Here is an 18,973-nt window from a genome sequence, read left to right as displayed (position 1 = left end):
TTGCAATTAGTGCATTTCAAAAGATGACATCCCGCACAGGAGCACCACATTTGGCGTACATATCAACCAAGGCATTTCCAGACACAACAATTTTCTGCAGCAACCCATGACTAACAACATCATAGTGAATTTTTAAGCCCATATCGGCATCTTGTGTACAAACACATGCCTTGTAGATGAACGCGTATGTGATTGCATTTGGAGAGAGGCCCTCACTTTGGATCCGATGAAAATAGCTGAGAGCTTTCTGTCCCTGCTCCTATTGCACGTATCCTACAATCAATGCACTCCAAGAGATAGCATTGGGAATAGGAAGCTCCTCAAGCTCGTTTTGTGCTTTTTGAAGTGCACCACATTTAGCATACGTATCAACCAAGGCATTGCCAAGCAAGACAATTTTTATGAACAACCCTTGCTAAAGTGTCCCACATTTGTCATACATATCGACCGAGGCATTGCCAAGCGCGCCATCTCTTTTTTAGAAAAATTTGCATAGAGCCACATGCTTGCAAGATGCACACGTAGGTGATAGCATCTAGAGAAATGCCCTAACTTTGCACCTGCTGAAAAAAGCCCAGAGCTTGCCGGCCCGGCTATTGTTGGGCATATCCTGCAGCTTGTACGTTCCAAAAGATGGCATCCCGCACAAAAGCACCACATCTGGCATAGATATCGACCAAGGCATTGCCAAGCATGGCAATTTTTTTCAATAGCCCCTTACTACCGATATCGGAGTGAATTTTTAAGCCCACAACAACGTCTTGTATGCCTTCAAGATGCACTCTTATGTGATTGCATCTAGAGAGAGGCCCTTGCTCTGCATCCATTGAAAATAGCTGAGAGCTTTCCAACCTTGCTCTTGTTGTGCGTATCTAGCAATCAATGCACTCCAAGAGATGGCATTCGGGACCGAAAGATCCACAATCACATTTTGTTCTTTCTCAAGTGCACCACCTTTAGCATATGTCTCAACCAAGGCATTGCCAAGCATGGAAAATTTTTGCAACAGCCCCTAACTAACAATATAAGAGTGAATTTATAAGCCCATGTCGGCATCTTGCGTACAACAACATGCCTACAAGATGCACGCTTATGTGATTGTATATGGAGAGAGGCCCTACCTTTGCATCCGCTGCAAACAACCAAGAGCTTTTTGGCCCTACTCCTGTTGCCTGGATCCGACAATCAATACACTCCAAGAGACAACACTTGGGACAGGAAGTTTTGGGCGTAGTCTGCAGAAAACACATTCCAAGCGAAGAGCATTCCTTGAAGACATTTCATGTTTCCATGATGGCACCACATTTGACATACATATGGACCAATGCCTTGCTAAGCAGCGCTAGTTGATTATAGTTGATTATGAATTATCTTACCCATATGAGAGTCTTGCGTAAAAACATAATCCATGTACGACAATTTTTTGAAACACCCATATCCAAAGTGCCCCACAGTTGGCCTACATTCCCGCAATCAATGCACTCCAGAAGACGACATTCGGGAGTAGAAGCTCCGCAAGCACGTTTTGTACTTTTTGAAGTGCAGTACATTTAGCATACATATCGATCAAGGCATTGCCAAGCATGACGAGTTTTTGAAAAAGCCCCAGCCAAAGTGTCCCACATTTGGTGTATGTATCAACGAAGGCAGTGCCAAGCATGCCATCTCTTTTACAGAGCATCTTGCATCGAGCCACATGCCTGCAAGATGCATATGTAGGTGATAGCATCTAGAGAGAGGCCCTCGCTTCGCACCTGTTCAAAACAACCCATAGCTTCCTGGCTCAGTCGTTGTCGAGCATATCTTGCAATCATAATGCATTCCAAAAGAGGACATCTCGCACACGCGCACCACATTTGGCGTACATATCAACCAAGGCATTGCCAGGCCCGACAGGTTTCTGCCACAACCCTTGACTTATAATAACAGAGCAAAATTTTAAGCCCATATCAACATCTTGCGTTCACACATGGCTTCAAGATACACACGTATGTGATTGCTTCTGGAGAGAGGCCCTCGCTTCGGATCCTTTGAAAACAGCCGAGAGATTTTTGGACCGGCTCCCGATGCGCTTATCCCGCAATCAATGCACTGGGGCAAGAAGCTCCTCAAGCTCGTTTTGTGCTTTCTAAAGTGCACCACGTATCGACCAAGGCATTCCCAAACACGACAAGTTTTATAAAAAACCCTTGTTGAAGTGTCCCACATTTGTCATACATATTGACCAAGGGAGTGCCAAGCACACCATCTCTTTTTGAGAGAAATTTGCATTACTATTTTCAGCAGGTGCAAAGCGAAGGCCTTTCTCCAAACACTGTCACCTACATGTGCATCTTGCAAGCATGTCGCTCTGAGCTTGTTGGCCCTGCTGTTGTTGGGCATATTCTACAATCAATGCATTCCAAAAGACGACATCCCGCACAGGAGCACCACATATGGCATACATATCGACCAAGGCATTGCCAAGCATGGCAGTTTTTTGCAACAGCCCCTTACTAACAATATTAGAGTGAATTATTAAGTCCAAACCATTGTCTTGTGTGCTTTCAAGATGCACGCATATGTGATTTCATCTAGAGAGAGGCCCTTGCTCTGCATCCGCTAAAAACAGTTGAGAGCTTTCCCGCCATGCTCTTGTTGCGAGTATCCTGTAATCAATGCACTCCAAGGGACAACATTTGGGATAGGAAGCTCCACGGACACGCTTTGTGCTTTCTGAAGTGCACCACATTTAGCATACATCTCGACCAAGTCATCATTGCCAAGCATGTCAATTTTTTGCAATAGCCCCTGACTAACAATATCAGTGTGAATTTAACAGTCGGTCGCTAACTAACAATTTGAGACAGGAAGCTCGACAAGCACGTTTTGTGCTTTTTGAAGTGCACCATGTTTAGCGTACGTCTCGACCAAGGCATTGCCAAGCATGGAAATGTTTTTGCAACAAGCCCTGACTAACAATATCATAGTGAATTTATAAGCCCACGTCGGCATCTTGCATACAGCCACATGCTTTCAAGATGCATGCTTATGTGGTTGCATCTGGAGAGAGACCCTCACTTTGCACGCTTATCTGGAGAGAGGCCCTCGCTTTGCATCCGTTGAAAACAACCAAGAGCCTTTTGGCCTTGCTCTTGTTGCGCTTTTCTCGTAATCAGTGCATTCCAAGAGACAACATTCTGGATAGGAAGCTCCTCAAGCACTTTTGGTGTTTTCTCAAGCACATCACAGTTGGCATACATATTGACCAAGACAATTCCAGGCATTGCATCTTGAACCTTTTGAACAACCCCTGACTATAGCACTCTCATCATGAATTATCTCATCTAGGGGGAGGCTTTCAAAGTGCTTGCACTTTGCTTTGAATCTTGTGAAAAGAACCCAAAGCTTCCTTGCCACATCCATGTTGAGTATACCCTGCAATCAAAGCACTACAAGAGACATCCCAAAAAGGATGCCCATCAAGAACTTATGTGCTTTGGTGAGGGCATCACATTCGACACACATAACGAGCATACATACTCTCATCCATGTCAACGTCTTGTGAAAGGGTGTAGGCCTTCAAGATGCAAGATGCATCTGGAGGCTTGCGTTTGCATTTGGCAAAGTAGTATGAAAACTACTGCTATGTGGACTCATAACCGGTGACGCTTACAAGATATTTTATCCACCCCGCAAAGATAATTTCAGAAAGGATACCCATCAATAACTTTTTGTGCTTTGGTGAGAGTCCCAAATTTGACATACATATTTGCTTAAAGCAGCGTGGAGGAATTCATGAATTCTCTCTTGAGTTGTTGATGCCCTACCTGCGATAGGTGCCTCAATTCAAGAGTTGCACCATGCAACAGAGAGCTGCTTAGATTCAAGGAGCTATTTAGCAGCATGAGGACCATCGCACATGAGTCGTGAGAATTCAGCAGATGTATGTGCACTTTCTTGTTGTCTTTTTCATGAAACACGCCATCATGATGAGGAAAAGTGATGCAAGCTGAGGTTGGATAAGAGACTACATAGGGTGGACTCCAACTCTGGAGGTAGGAGCATGCATAGACTCAGAGAATGTGGCGTAGTGTTGTCAAAAAGCGTACAATCCATATTAAATGACATAAAAAATGACATTTCCTACTAAAAAGCTATGACCACGTGGAGGCTTGAGAGCTCGAGAATTCAAAAGAGGCTGCTACGCAAACGAAGTAATCAAGCGCAGATTCCGCCATGCCTTTGAAGGGAAAAAGAGGGAAAGTTGCACGTTGAGGAGAGAGGGGGAGGTAGATTTTTTGGGTTTGTAGTGTGTCAAGTGGATGAGACGTGCAGAGCCAAGATGCGTAGAGGCTCTCTCTTTCCTTCATGTCCCTATGTAAGGGGGACCCGAGCTACAGCGCTAGCCTATCTCTCTCTCACACTCAATCTTTCCTCTGTAGGGTAGGCCCAGGGTGAAGTGCGCCCCCTCTCTCGCTCTCTCTCTCTCCCTATCATTTCTGTATAGGGACATCCCACTTTGGTTTTATAGAGGGGATGCTACATGTGGAGCCGTAGCTAGAAGCACACGCAGGTGGCACTCTCTTTCTTCTCTCTCTACTACCCGTGTGTAAGGACATTCCAACAGGGACCTTGCGGTGGTGTAGTGAAGGGAAGTTGTCACAATCCCGAGGAATGGTGAATGGAACAATAGATGGTGGGTGTAGGAGATAGAGGGAGGGATACAAACCTATTGTGTCTGAGACTCTGAGGCCAAGGTGGTTGTGTGAGGGTGAAGGCCGAGAGGGAGACAGAGCTATGTTTTGCTGCATAGACGGACGATGGCGATAACCCCTTTTTTTGGCTTTAGGACTCAGAGATTCCTTCCAAATTTGTGAATCTTTGAGACTACTAGTAGCATGTTTTTAGTAGATAGCATTCAATGGAAGTTTTCTTGAATAATTTTGTTTGCAGCTTCCTAAACCAAACTTGTGAAGAACACCCTTGAATGTTTTTTAAGGGTCTTCTATATGGATCTTGGCTTCCATCCAAATAATAGTCTTTATTTTACTTTTCAAATGGCCTCTTTCAAGAAGGCTAATGTAAGGGCATCGTTAATCATGAGGTTCTCGGCATTGCACTGATTAAATTTACATGAATTAACAAAAAACGACCACTTTTTTTCGATGGGGTAGTGCATTAACATGCTGTGAGGAAAACCGTTTTCTTAGGCCTTGATTTTTCTTTATTTTTCAAAACTTACAATAGTGAGTGGTGTATTAGTTACAGATCACAGATCACAAAAAAAAAAATACAGATCACAACACAGCCCTGCTCAAACCGAGCCAGGGCATCGTCAATACAAAATAAGACATTCACTAAATACACAGGCGGAGACCATTCATCTACACCTTGGTGAGTTCATTTTCTTTATGGACTCACCAATTATGGACAATACTACTGCAAAGGAATTATGGTAGTCATTATGCTCACTTTGGGATGGTAAGAGTGCCTCGAACAAAGTTTTTATCATGAAGAAGCTTATGCATTTGAACATGAAGAAAGGTAGCAATGTCAATTCCCACTTAAATGAGTTCAATAATTTGTTTACACAATTGAATTCAAAGCAAATTCTAAAGGGCTGAATTTTATTTCTATCCTCTTTGCTTGCATCATGGGACATGTTTAACACTACCATTGGTAACTCTACCCCTAAGCGTAGGCTTTTTTTAGTGATGTTACTAGTGCTTTTCCCATAGAAGAGATTTGACACCATCCTCTTGATACTAGTGGTCATGGTAATGCATATATGGCTAGTAAAAGTAGCCAAAAAAACCATCAATGGCAAAGAGGTCGTAGTCGCAGCCGTGCTTGTTCTCAGGATTGCAAGGATGCATATAGCAAGAGTCATAGACGTGACACAAGGAACATTAAATGCTACCATTGTCATAATAAATGACACATGAATAAAGATTGTCATTTATTGCAAAGATAAAAGGATAAAGCCATTGTCATAAGTCCTGCACCTCCTAAAAGCATTGTGAAGATAGAGGAGCTCAATGTCGTAAAATTTCAACATGTTGATATTATTCATGACGTGTTGTAGCCGTCAGATGTACTAGTCTTCACTTTTGATTTGAGTTCAAAGGCGTTATTAGCTCTTGAAAAATGCTATGCGTAGAATTGGATCATTGACTAAAGTGCCAATTTTTATTCTACTCCTCACAAGGAGTCGTTCTCTGGTTATTCTTCTACACATGGTTCAGTTAAGCTAGGTGATTATCATCAACTTGAGATATGTGGCATTTGAGATGTGAAGTTGTTATGTGTAATGGTACCAAGCTCATGCTTCGAGGTGTTAAACATGTGTCAAATCTAATTGAGAGCTTGGTTTCTGTAGGAGAGCTTGACAATTTGGGATATACTATAGTTTTTGGAAATGTTTCTTGGATACTCAGCAAAGGTAATTTGTTCATTTTGAAAGGCCAAACATCTAGCTCATTATATTCCTTGTATGTCTCTATATGAAACAGAACACTATTTATGTAAGCGAGTTGCCTTCAACTGAGATGTGGCATAATCGGCTTGGTCATATGAGTCAGAAGAGATTGAAGCAATTACAATGTTTTTGCTATAGCCATGTGTTAAACTATTCTGATTTTAGTTATGTGGGCATTGCATATATGGGAAACAGATTAGGCTTACCACTTTGTCATTGGAAAAGAAAGTTAAGGAATCCTCTAGATTTGGTTAACAGTAATCTATGTGGACTTATCCCTCATAAGTCTCTAGGGAGGGCATTATATTTCTTGGCTTTCATAGATGACTCTACTCGAAAGGTGTGGGCTACCTCTTGAATAGGAAAGAAGAAGTCTTTGGTGTCTTCCAAGAGTTCCTAGCTATGTTCAAGAACTAGTCAGGCAAGAAGTTGAGGGCTTTGTGCATTGACAATGGGGGAGAGTATGTCTCCACTGAGTTTAGGGACTTTTGTAGCAAACAAAGCACCTGCTCAAAATGGAGTTGTTGAGCGCATGAATAGAACTATTTAGAATAGAGTCAATTCCATGCTATTTATGGCAAATTTACCTTGAGAGTTTTAGCAAGAGGCTATTTTGACAGCATTGCATATAATCAATAGGTCGCCTATTACATTGTTGAACTACAAGATTCTAAAAGATATGTGGACAAGCAAGAATCCCAATTATGATAAATTACAAAGAGCTTAGAAAGAAGCTTGATCCCAAGTCACACAAATGTATCTTGATTGGCTATGGTATAGATGGAGAGATGGATTATCATCTCTAGCACCCAGAATCTTGGAGAGCTATTCGCAGCTCATAGGTGATTTTTTTTAAAGAATCATAGATGCATAGACATCATGTGAAAGAATTTGAGTATTACAAACTAGGATTCATGAATGTATCTTGAAGTCCAATTACGCAAATAACTCGGTCTACTAGTGATGTACCTACCTCTAGTAATGCTCCAGAGAGAGCTAGTGATGCTCTTGAGAGAGCAGAGCCTAGCATCCAAGCACTGAGGAGATCTACATGTTTCTCTTGTGCCCCTGAACTAGCCAGGGTTAGACTTATTTTTGATTCACTGATTATAGAGATCCTACCTACTACCAAGAGGATCTATTGAGATAGAAGATAGCTTGAAGTGGGATCAGGCAATGTAATTTGAGTATAACTTGATTATAAAAAATAACACTTGGGAATTGAAAAAGTTTCCAGAGAGAAAAAAATCTTTTCCTTGCAAATGGGTGTACAAATGCACAGCAGAAGATCCTGAGTCTAAGTATAAGCCTAGATTGGCTGCTAAGGGATTCAAGCAGAAGAAAGTGTAGACTTTAATGAGATTTTTCTCCAATAGTCAAAATGACTACATTGCATCTTGTCTTGTACTAGTAGGTGCAGCGTAGGCCCAAGGGTTGCCATTTCTCGAGCTAGCAAGCCGAGGTTCAAAATCTATACACAATTTATCCTTTAGTGATAGAAAATATTGAATACAAACGACTATATTTCGAGTAGAAAATTTGTCAAAAGAATTTTTTTACAAAATTTTGATGCCATCATCTTTGATCATAAAATCTATTCTAGCCTTTCAAATAAACTCGTTATCAATTAGGCTAGTTAAGCAAAGGTAAAGCATTGCCTTAAGACACTCCTTTTCATAGCAAACACTCATATTTTACTTTATATAGCTTAGAACTTGAAGCCAAAACAACAAAATCTGAAGTACAACATGATAAGCATTGGCTTAGGAACCCAAACTGATACTACATAATGGTATTTTAATTGTATTAGTTGAGAATGTGAGGTGCAAAAAGGAGGATATTTGAAGCACAAAAAGATGGCCTAGCCACAAAGGCACCAAAACTAGTATTATATCTAGGCTATCAAACTCTTGAGAGTGCAATGTGGAGCTCATCTTTTGTCAAAGCATCCTTGTGAGCTAGTTTAGGGACTTTCAAGTCAAGTTGCAAGTGACGGATAAGGACACAATAAATATGTTTACAAGGCATGTAACACTCTGCTCCGCATTACCTATGAATAAAGTCCTCACAAGAGCAAGATGGAAACACAGATATCGTCACAGAGTATGAAGTACCTTTCCTCCTTGACCCAGAAGTGTCTATAACAAATTCAACATACTCTCTCTGTTGAATAACATGTGTACTCAACAACTCATATTCCAATGACATTGCAATATCAATCCTATTCTGCATATCCTTACTGATTGATCTTCTAGTAATAATCTTTTGGCCTTCTCTGTACTCAGGCCTGGCTTTTGTTTGTGCAATATCCCCATGTGCTCATCCCCAAAAGGGTTTAGGCTACCCATTCCCTGTAGGCGATCAAGAACAAATCTTGCATCTTGAAGACTTTTAATTTCACCCGTAGTAGGTAATGTTCCTTTCACCACCAACCATTTAGTAGGTGTAGGTGATAGCAATCCATAAATGGAATTTGTTGGCTCCCCGCTATACTCAACACTATCACTACAAAACCATATCATCTGCGGTCAAATTTTAGAGTCATCTTGTGATATTCTTATTCTTCCATAGAAAGAAGGTGTCGAAACTCTTTCATTGCCTGCACGTCCCTTTGAATCTATGTATTGTTACACTTAGCTTTAATAGAGTTGAGATATCCTTGACATCTAGCCATACTGATTGGATTGGTTCGACGTATTTCCCACGTTGTTTGACTCTTATCTACCTCTGCTATTTGAAAACTATCATCTCGTTCAGGAGTAAAACTAGTAGCACACGAGGATCGTCTTTGTTGTTGAGGCATTGTAATCCTTTGAAACTTTGGCCTCTGTGAGTCAAACTCATGAATTGGAGATGCAAGTGATTTGGTCTCTTCTTTCTGACTGTGGTTGTATTTTCACATTCGACATCTACCTCAACATCAATACCAATTTCTGTAACAACTTCATTTGTGTGGTTTATTATCTTCCTTTTTGAGTATGTTTGCTTCATCCTCATTGTCTCCCTATGTTGCAAAGTTTGTAAGTTGGGTCCAGCTCCTATGTGTTGCCCCTTCAAGAAAGCGGTATGTCATGCACCTTGCAGGCATGCATCAATGAAGTCTGACACACATGCTTCATATAAGGACATATGTTTCACACCATTATTTGTGGCCAACCAGCTCCCATGAATAGATTTAGATAGGTTACAATGTGGAACCATATATATATCATCTTCCTCCATTGCCCAGAGAAAATATAAGAATGTTTGAAAGGAACGAAAGAATAATTAAATTAATCACAAGATTTCCAAGAGAAATCTAGCTACCTTTAGAATATATTCTCCCTAGTGGAGAACTATGGCATGCCACCAGGAAATCCAAGTTTCCAGCACTCTGGTTGGACACACTTTCTTGAATGTTTATCCAATTTTTCTTCCCAATTCCACAGGCAAGTTCGTTCTTTTCCATCCATACTATTTTTTGGACCTCCATTGAACACTGTCCGCATCGCCAACCAATTTTATTGAGCCTCATCAGCCATGAAACCATGGAATTCAGCTCTTGGGTAACCCTCCTTTTTCAACACTTCATTCAATAGTTGCCAAAATAATATTTGAGCCTCTGTATCCTCACATCCAAACTCACCAATTGCTATTGTTTGAAGTTCTTGCATGTATGGATTATACACATGACATGCCATGGTATGTCAATCTCTAATCTTCTTCACATGATTAAAGCATACCCAACAATTTCCCATCTCTCTGGATGGTCGCATTTTACTAACAAGATCTATACCTGAACCAGCTCTTTTTGTACTCATCTTAAACACATGGCATCTAGCATAGTTTGTTGATGAAAGCTGACTTGGAAATACTACACCATGTATGAAGTGCAACTTGCTTTTTGCTTTTAGGGCCACAACATTTCCAATCCATGTTTCAAAATAGACATACTATCTTTGTCATCTCTTTTCCACCTTGCAATCCTATTACAATTAAAAGAAAAGCATGATTAGTATAATTTTTAGTAAGAAAAAATGGTAATGAAAATAAGTGCAACCTTTTAGTACTCAACAATGGTTGAACATTCTGAAATAAGTCATTAAGCTCAGTATCTGTCATTTGGCCATTGTTTTCTGTAGATAGCACAGCCTCCAACACGAAGTCTTCTGCCAGCTTCTTTTGCAAAGCCTTAGGTCTTGAACTTGTACCTTGATGCAATATATCTTGCAACCTTTGTTTTATATCAACCAAATCTTGTTTTGAAGACCCTTCACCAACCCTATGCAGATGATAGCCTAGATGAATGACACAACATGTTATAGGTCTAGTTGGTGTATCATGTGGAAGGCGCAAGTACATCTTGCATCCACACAAGGCCATACAAGAGGGAGGGCACTTGCAATAGGGACATTTTAGGGATCTTGGAGCCAAACACCTAGCTGTGGGACCTTGTTCACACGGCCCTTCTGGTGACATTCATTTTTGGTTCCTGTTCTACTGATATAGGGGCAAAGATGATTTGTACAAAAAATCTGACCTGCACACTTTCTTAGCCTAATTGTCCCACTAAATCCCAAGATGTGTGTTGTAACATCTCCACTCCAAAGGTGCCCACTATATTTGGTCTCCATTCCCTTACTCTTTGGATCATCATGAGATGGTGGAAATTCAAATAAAATGTTTCCATCATATTTGTTTGGAAGTTCATGAACCTGTTGAAATTTTAAAACCAGCTTGATGGCCAAATGAAGAGTATTGTTGGAAGGTAACCCTTTAATCAAGCTAATAATGCTAGTAGTTGATGCATCTACTTGCAAACCAATCTGTGGACTTCTAGAAATGAAAAACTTAGCACCAAATTGAATGTCCAAGAGAAATTCTTTGCCATCTTGACCTCAATGGCTCAATACTCTAAATAGAACCTCACCTCCATCCTTATGATCTACTTGTTGATATAGCTCCATTGTATCTTCTTGCAGCTTGAAGTACAAAGCAAGATATGAAGAACTGACAATGGTGGTATATTGGATACACTCAACATTGAGTTCAAAACCGTTGGAATCCTCAATACATTCCATGAGAGGATCATCTACCATTAAAAGATTGAAGTATATAGATAACTAGTTGTAAATGGATAAATATGGACGTTGTTAACTGTCTTTGAAGTTTAATACAAAGCACTTGTGATAAACATGGGAGCTATTATAAATAATCGAGTAAAATAAATACGCATTGATAGTTGAGGGAAGTTTGAGAACGTGGGCAATAATTTCTATTTCTTTTGAGAACGTGGTCAGTTATTGCTTTTTTTGACGTGTTTTCATTATCAAACGAATCAAGAAGTGTTTTGAAGAACCTGCTAGTGCATAGGAACCTCGAAATTCCATTGCCTTTAGAAACGCATTTCCCTAGCCAGTGTAAAATGCAGAAACTCAGAGCCAATGTGAAACGCATTTCCCTAGCCAATGTGAATTGCAGAACCTCAAAAAAAAATTATGATGCTTTCAAAACACAGATCGCTCCTCCCCAGATATAAAGGATCACTCTTGCTGAATTTCGCTAACGAAATAGGTATTCAACTCTGTTTGTGCGCTTTTCTTCAGTTTTGCTTATCTACTTTCTTCAAACCTTGAAGCTGTTGTTCTAATCCAACAGACTCCTTGCGCTAAAGCACTTAAGCAAAAATAAACAATTTTGCTAGCAAAATATGACTTGAAGGCCCTTCACTGGCAACCCCGAAGGCTCCTGCTCTTCTAATTTTGCCAACGAAATAGGTATTCTATCCTATTTTTGTGCTTTCCTTCAGTTTTCTTATGTGCTTTCTTCAAACCAACAGAGTCATTGTGAATGCTTTTGAAGCCATTGTGCTCATGCGCTTCAAAAGATATAATCAAATTTGCCAACAACATACGATTTGAAGGCCCTTCATTGGCAACCCCAAAGGCTTCTGCTCTTCTAATTTTGCCATCAAAATATACAGGCTGGATAACTAAACTACCTTGTTAATATATTTTCATTCACAAAGATAGATTGTCATTTGTCTATCATCTAGATTGACAATCAAAAAGGATAACTCTACCAGGATGACACGCCTAGATGTCGCATAAAAAGAGTCCATACCATGCATTCTAGAGCCAAGAAAAAGGGAAATGTGTGTTTATCATGCTGTGTGAATGGATCTGGGGTGAACGGATTCAAGTGGAATCTCCTTCTCCCCATGTCAGCAATGCACTCATTTTACATTCATTGAGAGTAGTGCTACGCGTAGTGGAGAGTAAGTTAACTTCACTTTATTTCTACATAGCCATTTAGCGCCAACTATGTAGCCCTTGTGCTCCTGCTCTTTAGCGAACACGCTTAATTTTGCCAATGAAATTGGCAAGGACTTCAAGTATATTTCACCAGCGAAATATACTTGGTGAATGATTTTTTCATTTTATGCAGTTTGTTTAGTTATTTTTTGTGATGGAAGTACAATGTCGCAACATTGGATACATTGGAAAATTAAGTAGGGAAGCATATTTCCATTTGTTTGATTGAGTTGGTCTGACGGTACAAAATGTAACCTGGCTATCATTATAATTTTGCCAGCGATATTGGATATTTTTTATGCATACGATATTCATTGTTTGGATATTGATGATTAATGTAGCAATGCTTTTCTTTTTTTTTGGGTGGTAGCCATCATTATGACGCGTGCAAGTAGCCAAAAGAAAGGGAACAGAGTAGCAAGCTCAAGTTCCCAACCAAAGTCAAAGAAGGCAACAAAAAATTCAGAAGTGCAAGTAGAGAAAGTGGCACCTATGGAGTTGGAAGGTGAGATCCAAATCCAAGAACTTGAGCAGGGAGATGGTGACACTGAAATGCAAACTCTAGAGGATGACATGGAACAAGAAATGGATGAACATGTGCCTGCAATCATTGACAAACCTTTTGGGTCATACATTTTGATTGCACTTACTATGCACAGGGGTAAGCCAATTCTAGAAATACCTCTATGTCAATTGTGTCATTAACACAAGGGTTTGAGAATTGAGACCAGATCTCTCTGATTTGATAAGGGCTTTTACTCATGAAGGGTATGCTCCCAGTAAAGGTTTATTCATTCTTTCTTTACATCTTCCTGATGGCACAACTAAACATGTGGATGCTGACATCATGTCCACTTGGGACAAGAATTGGCGTTTTATCAATGACGAATTTGAGAAAGAGATTGAGGAAGATCCAATCTGTTCTTGTTTGTTTGGAAAAATGTTCTACGTTTGGGAGGGAAATCACAGAACAGCTTCTTGGATGGAAGTCAAAAAAGAAGTTTGGTCTAGAGATAAAGAGAGACATGTTAGGATCAGAGATGGGTTCATTGACCCCGATCCAAAACATGAAGTCAAACTTTTGGCTGCTCTTCAGAGATTCAATTTGTGAGTGCTTCTTATCTTTAAATATTATGAGTAATTAAAGTTTGTTGTTCTTTTTTTTATGATTAATCTTATTGCAGAATGAATGAAAATTCCATTGTTCTCACAAGCTTGAGGAACTATTTGCAATACACTAGTACTCTTTGCTCGTGTGATGTGGATGATTTTATGGAGTATTTTACACCAAGTGAGAAGATAGCTATTGAGAAAGCACATGTGACTGGAGCTTTTGGTGGTCGTAAAGTTTGGTATCCTCTTACCCAATCTTTGCTTGCTCGGATGGTATTTTTGGTTAGTATCTAGATTTGGGTTAGTGGTCTTGTAATCTCAAATGATTTCATTTGATTCTATTTATTGGTTTATGCTTCTCAACTTAGGCTGGCTACAAAAAGAGTGTAGAAAAAGAGGAAAAGAAGATTCCAAGTGGACTACCAAAAGAAGAACGAGAGCACAAGATTGTAATGATTAGAAAAGTTGTGACTAAAACATTCGTGCGAAAGATTCACAGAGTAAGTTTCTATCGAAGTGTGTTTCAATTTGTCATGTAATTAATATCTGTAATATGGTAGTAATACTATGATGTTAATTGCAAATGTTGTGTATTATTAATCCAAGCTTGGGAAAGTCTTGGTTTGATGTTCTTTGGGGTTTACCAATGTTTGATACGACAAAAAAGATCACATTGGATCAATTATACCAAATTTCAATTGCAGCGTGCTCTCAAGATAAAAATATTTCTATGCTCTCTTTTCTTGGTGCGGATGATAATTTAAAAAGTTCTTATGGTATTCTTGGAGGTGATCATGAATTTATAAGATGGTGTGCAAAAGAGGTCTGGATGGGGCAACTCTTGATGGAAGCCTCAAGAATGCTCTCACAAGTGATCAAGAAAAACATTGGAGGAGAGCAATTGACTTTACCGGAGCACCCGCCTTTGACAGAGTACTTCAATGATATTTTGTTCAGGTGCAGGGATACCCTTTTTGAGCCTCTTTCAAAGGAGATGGCAGTGGCAAGTCCAGCAATAAAGCAAGTTGATCTACCAAATGTTGCCCGAACAGTTGTTTATAGGTATGTAAATATGAATTTTTGAAAAAAGAGTATTGTTTATGATAATATTATGTAATACATATTTCGATGTTTTGCCTTGAAGGTTTCTCCTATCTTTGTTGAGTAGCAAGAAAATAATCAATCTCCCACATATTTGTAAAGCATGGCCAATGCTTTCACCTCCATCATTCTGCATGTATACTTCCACTATTTTTAGAGAGGATAGAAAGACATCCGGTGCATTTCTTCTTAGTGACTAGAAAAGAAAGCATTGTCCATGGTGGGTTGACATGAATAAAGGATGTTTTATTGAGGAATAAAGTGAAGCATATGCAAGGCACCAGAAGGGAGAGTGTAGATCAGATTCAAGGTCAACTGAAAACATGAATGAAGCTACACTAAAACATGTGCAAGAACGACAAAAAAACATTTTAGAGGCTGAGAAATTGCAATTGGAGCAACTGCCTGCAAGAACATGAAGATTAAAGCTTCAAACTGCTAGGGACACAAGAGGTAATGATTCTTTCTTTGTATGCCTTTTGGTTTTGTCTATTGCTTAAGTGATCATAAATTAACTATAAATTGTTATAAATGTAGAGAAATATTGTGTTGATGTTGAAATTATACATACTGAGAAGAGAAAGAAAAGCTTCACCACTAACATGATATACTTGCCAATTCAATCCTTCTCTCATCTCTCCCATCGTGCAACTAAAGAGAGTGTGGCCGTTCTTGAATGTGATTACATTGTCTTGGGTAAGGATATACTTGCTGGGAAGTTTGGTGGTGAGTTTGAAAAGATAAGGTCATTATTTTTAAAAACCAATGGAGAGAGAAGGCAACACCACAAGAAGACTTGTGCTTGGAGTGTTGATTTATGCATTATTGACTTACCTACTGGATCTATGTGTTAGGTAATGTTTGATTGCCTATGAAGAGCTTAAATCACAACTTTGAATAGTGATAATATGTATTGTTGACTTTATTTCAAGGTATGAGGTTATGCCTCATTGAAATGACATCTCTGATGATCATGTTCTCTACTCATTGGGCATTGCGGCTGCTTGTATGGATGATGGCATGGAAGTAGATATGCATGATGAAGATGAAGTGAGAGTCAAGTGTATGGCTTCAAAAGTGCGGCTGGAGGTTCATCTTTGATGGTTGGCTGAGACCATGGAGCCATAAACCTACACCAACAAGAGTGACTTTGTGGTGAAGGTTAGTTTAATTAAAACTTGTATAGTCTATATGTTATTGTACATATTGCATTGAGATTGATTGGATGTGATATTGATGAACATTTATGTTTTTTTAATTGTTTAGGAGAATGCATTTCATGTGCTTCTTTTGAAGAGACCTGGTTACCATTACTTCATTTTGAAAAAGGCAATGCAATAGCAAAAGAGTTACAACAATCTTTGGAGTCTTACATCCTTCACATTTTCTTCCATCATCTCAATGCTCTAAACAAGCAGGCAATCCTAGAAGCTGGCGAGGAGGAATTGAGAAAAGTCTTGCTTTCATGCTTATGTTTTTGGAGTTTCTAACTACCTCAAATAGTACTATGCTAGAGCTTGGAGCAGGGACGGGGCTCGTTTTGAGAGGATGTCTACATACAGGAAGGTGGTGTCTTGCAATGGAGGATGATAAATCCATTGTCAATAATCATCTTCGACCTTTGATAACTTCCTATTTTATGGATGTTGGAGCCTCTTCATCATATATACCAATGGATGAGGAAGAATTGGAGACCTTTGACTTTCAAGTTCCCACAGATTGGTAAGTTCTAAATAAAACTTTGATTTTTGTCTCTTTGAGTTACAATTTGTTGCATTTATGAGACATAGCTTTAAATCTAGGTCGTTGCCATGTTATGTTGCAAAAATGGCGAGTTTCATGTGTAATAGAGATGGCTACTTTGATCGACCATTGGTGGAGAAGCAAAGATCACGATCCGTTTTTGTTGATGACCATGCTGCACATAGCGATGGTACTACAAGTAGCGAAGCTTAATGAACATAACTTATTGATACTACTAATATTTTGGTATTGGATGTTGTGGATTGATTTTACATTCTATTTTGTATTTGACAATATGGTTTGTCTCAAATTTGGACATATTGCCTTGGTTTGGATATATAGTCATTTTATGGTATTGAACATAGAGCTGGCTATATGCTTAGTGTGATATTTTCCTATTTGACTTTATAAATTTTTGGTATTGAACATAGAGTGGCTATATGGTTAGTGTGATATTTGCCTATTTGATTTTATTATTTTGTGGTCTCATTGAGCTTTGCTTCTTGCGTTTTTCATTACGATAACAATGTTCTTGTGTTCTTGTGTTCTTGAGTTCTCCTTTGAGAAGGAGATGCGTCATCAAGAAGAATATTTTTGAGCCCTTCGTATGGATCCTCTTATTCTTCCCGACGGAGAGAGGCCTCTTTTGTAAGTCTCGCAAGGAGGCTTCCTAGGTACTCTCTCATCATGGTGGGGAGCTTCGAGAATTCCATGAGCACGAAGCTGCCATTGCACTTCACTTTGGAGGGATGGATTACCCATGGCTTGTTGAAGCTAGAAACAATATAGTTAACAAGCATAGGGGCATCATTAGTAGCCTGCTCATTAGCAAAATCAAAGTTATCAACATTAATTTCACTCTCTTTACTATTGTCAACCATTCTAACAATTTTTGGTGTAAACTTTTTAGGTGTACTTTGGCACTTTAAGCCCTAGTTTCTACTCCTTTTACCCCTTTAGAAAAAGCACTCAAGCTACTGTACCCGTGGCTCGAATACCATTAATTGCAAGGAATAGAAGAGAGGGTCGTTCAACACCAAAATAGCACTGGCTCCTGTCAAGCTTCTAATAGCTCAGTAGTGGTTAAGCCATAGGCAAGCCCTGTAGGACTCCACTATTAATACCATATCTCTCGATGGTGATGCCAGGTTATCTGCACAAAGGCAGGTGCACTACAAGGCTAAAAATCCCTATTCTACTTACTCATTTTGCAATTAATAATAACAACCATTTATAGCTAGCTTGAGGAACTCCCTTCTTGAGCAATAAAAGAGAAACTTTGTGCTCTGATACCAATGTAGCATATAACTTGTGTGTAGTGGAAAATAGCATGAACATAGTGAGCATTTCATTAGAATAGATTCCTAATGAGAATAACAAGAGTACTTGGGTGGAGAGAGCAACAAAAAGTATAACACCTAGTTAGATAGCATGAACAATACTTCAAAAGAGAAAGAAATTAAGCTATTGACAACAGTTAAGGACCGGATTTAGATGGAGCCGGTCCCCCCTCCAAAACCAGGCTTTGTATTATGGTTTCTCCCATCAAGAGAGACATTTTACAATACAATTCTTTGTGTTCCTTCAATACTAGCTAGTGCAATGAAGATGGAAAAATTCAAGCCCTAAGCAAAACACTTATTAAACACAACATCAATTCCCTCACGGTCTGAGACCCAAGACCTCACACACCTTCGAAGATGGTGAGAGCTAGCGGGATATGAGAGTAGATTGAGAGGAGGAAGGAGTATTCTTACAAGAAATATGTACATCTCCTCACATAATCACTCATATTAGCATAGCTTAGCTTAGTAATTTTCATGGTAGAGAATATGAGCATGCATTGAAGCTTGGCTCTTGGTTGGATTTTCATCACAAAGCCAAGAGTTGTTGGTGTAGGCCTCCCTTCTCACAGGCTTGGAGTAGGTGGTAAGCTTTCCATTAAAGCTTGAGAGAGAGAGAGAGAGAGAGAGAGTCTTCTTGATTCACACATGAGATTGTGTGAGTGTGTACGTGATAATGCCTTTGAAAAATCAGTCCCCCTCTCTCTCTTGGTCGACCCCTCTTGCTATTTGCTCATGCTCACACCCTATTGGCCCTTTCTACGCTTAGCCAATGAGTATTAAGAAGCATAAGTGATAGCCTTCTGACATGTGTCCCCATTTTCCCTTTTTTGAGAGCTTTTGCTAATTAATTAATGCAACTATACTCTGATTGGACCCATTTGTCTCCTGGCCAATAGGAATTAGGCAAGCCATTGGGC

General features: G+C 39.5%; 2 pseudogenes; one reads left to right on the top strand and one right to left on the bottom strand.

Moving 5' to 3' along the window:
- Positions 1-10,991: 10,991 nt before the first annotated feature.
- LOC147419459 (uncharacterized) lies at positions 10,992-11,538 on the bottom strand (annotated as a pseudogene).
- A 1,593-nt stretch (positions 11,539-13,131) lies between these two features.
- On the top strand, positions 13,132-16,693 carry LOC147419458 (uncharacterized; annotated as a pseudogene).
- Positions 16,694-18,973: the final 2,280 nt, after the last annotated feature.

The sequence above is a fragment of the Adiantum capillus-veneris genome, chromosome 29, assembly GCF_014529385.1.
Source record: "Adiantum capillus-veneris isolate H3 chromosome 29, ASM1452938v2, whole genome shotgun sequence".
Lineage (NCBI taxonomy): Eukaryota > Viridiplantae > Streptophyta > Polypodiopsida > Polypodiales > Pteridaceae > Adiantum > Adiantum capillus-veneris.
This window is presented reverse-complemented; position numbering and strand designations above follow the sequence as displayed.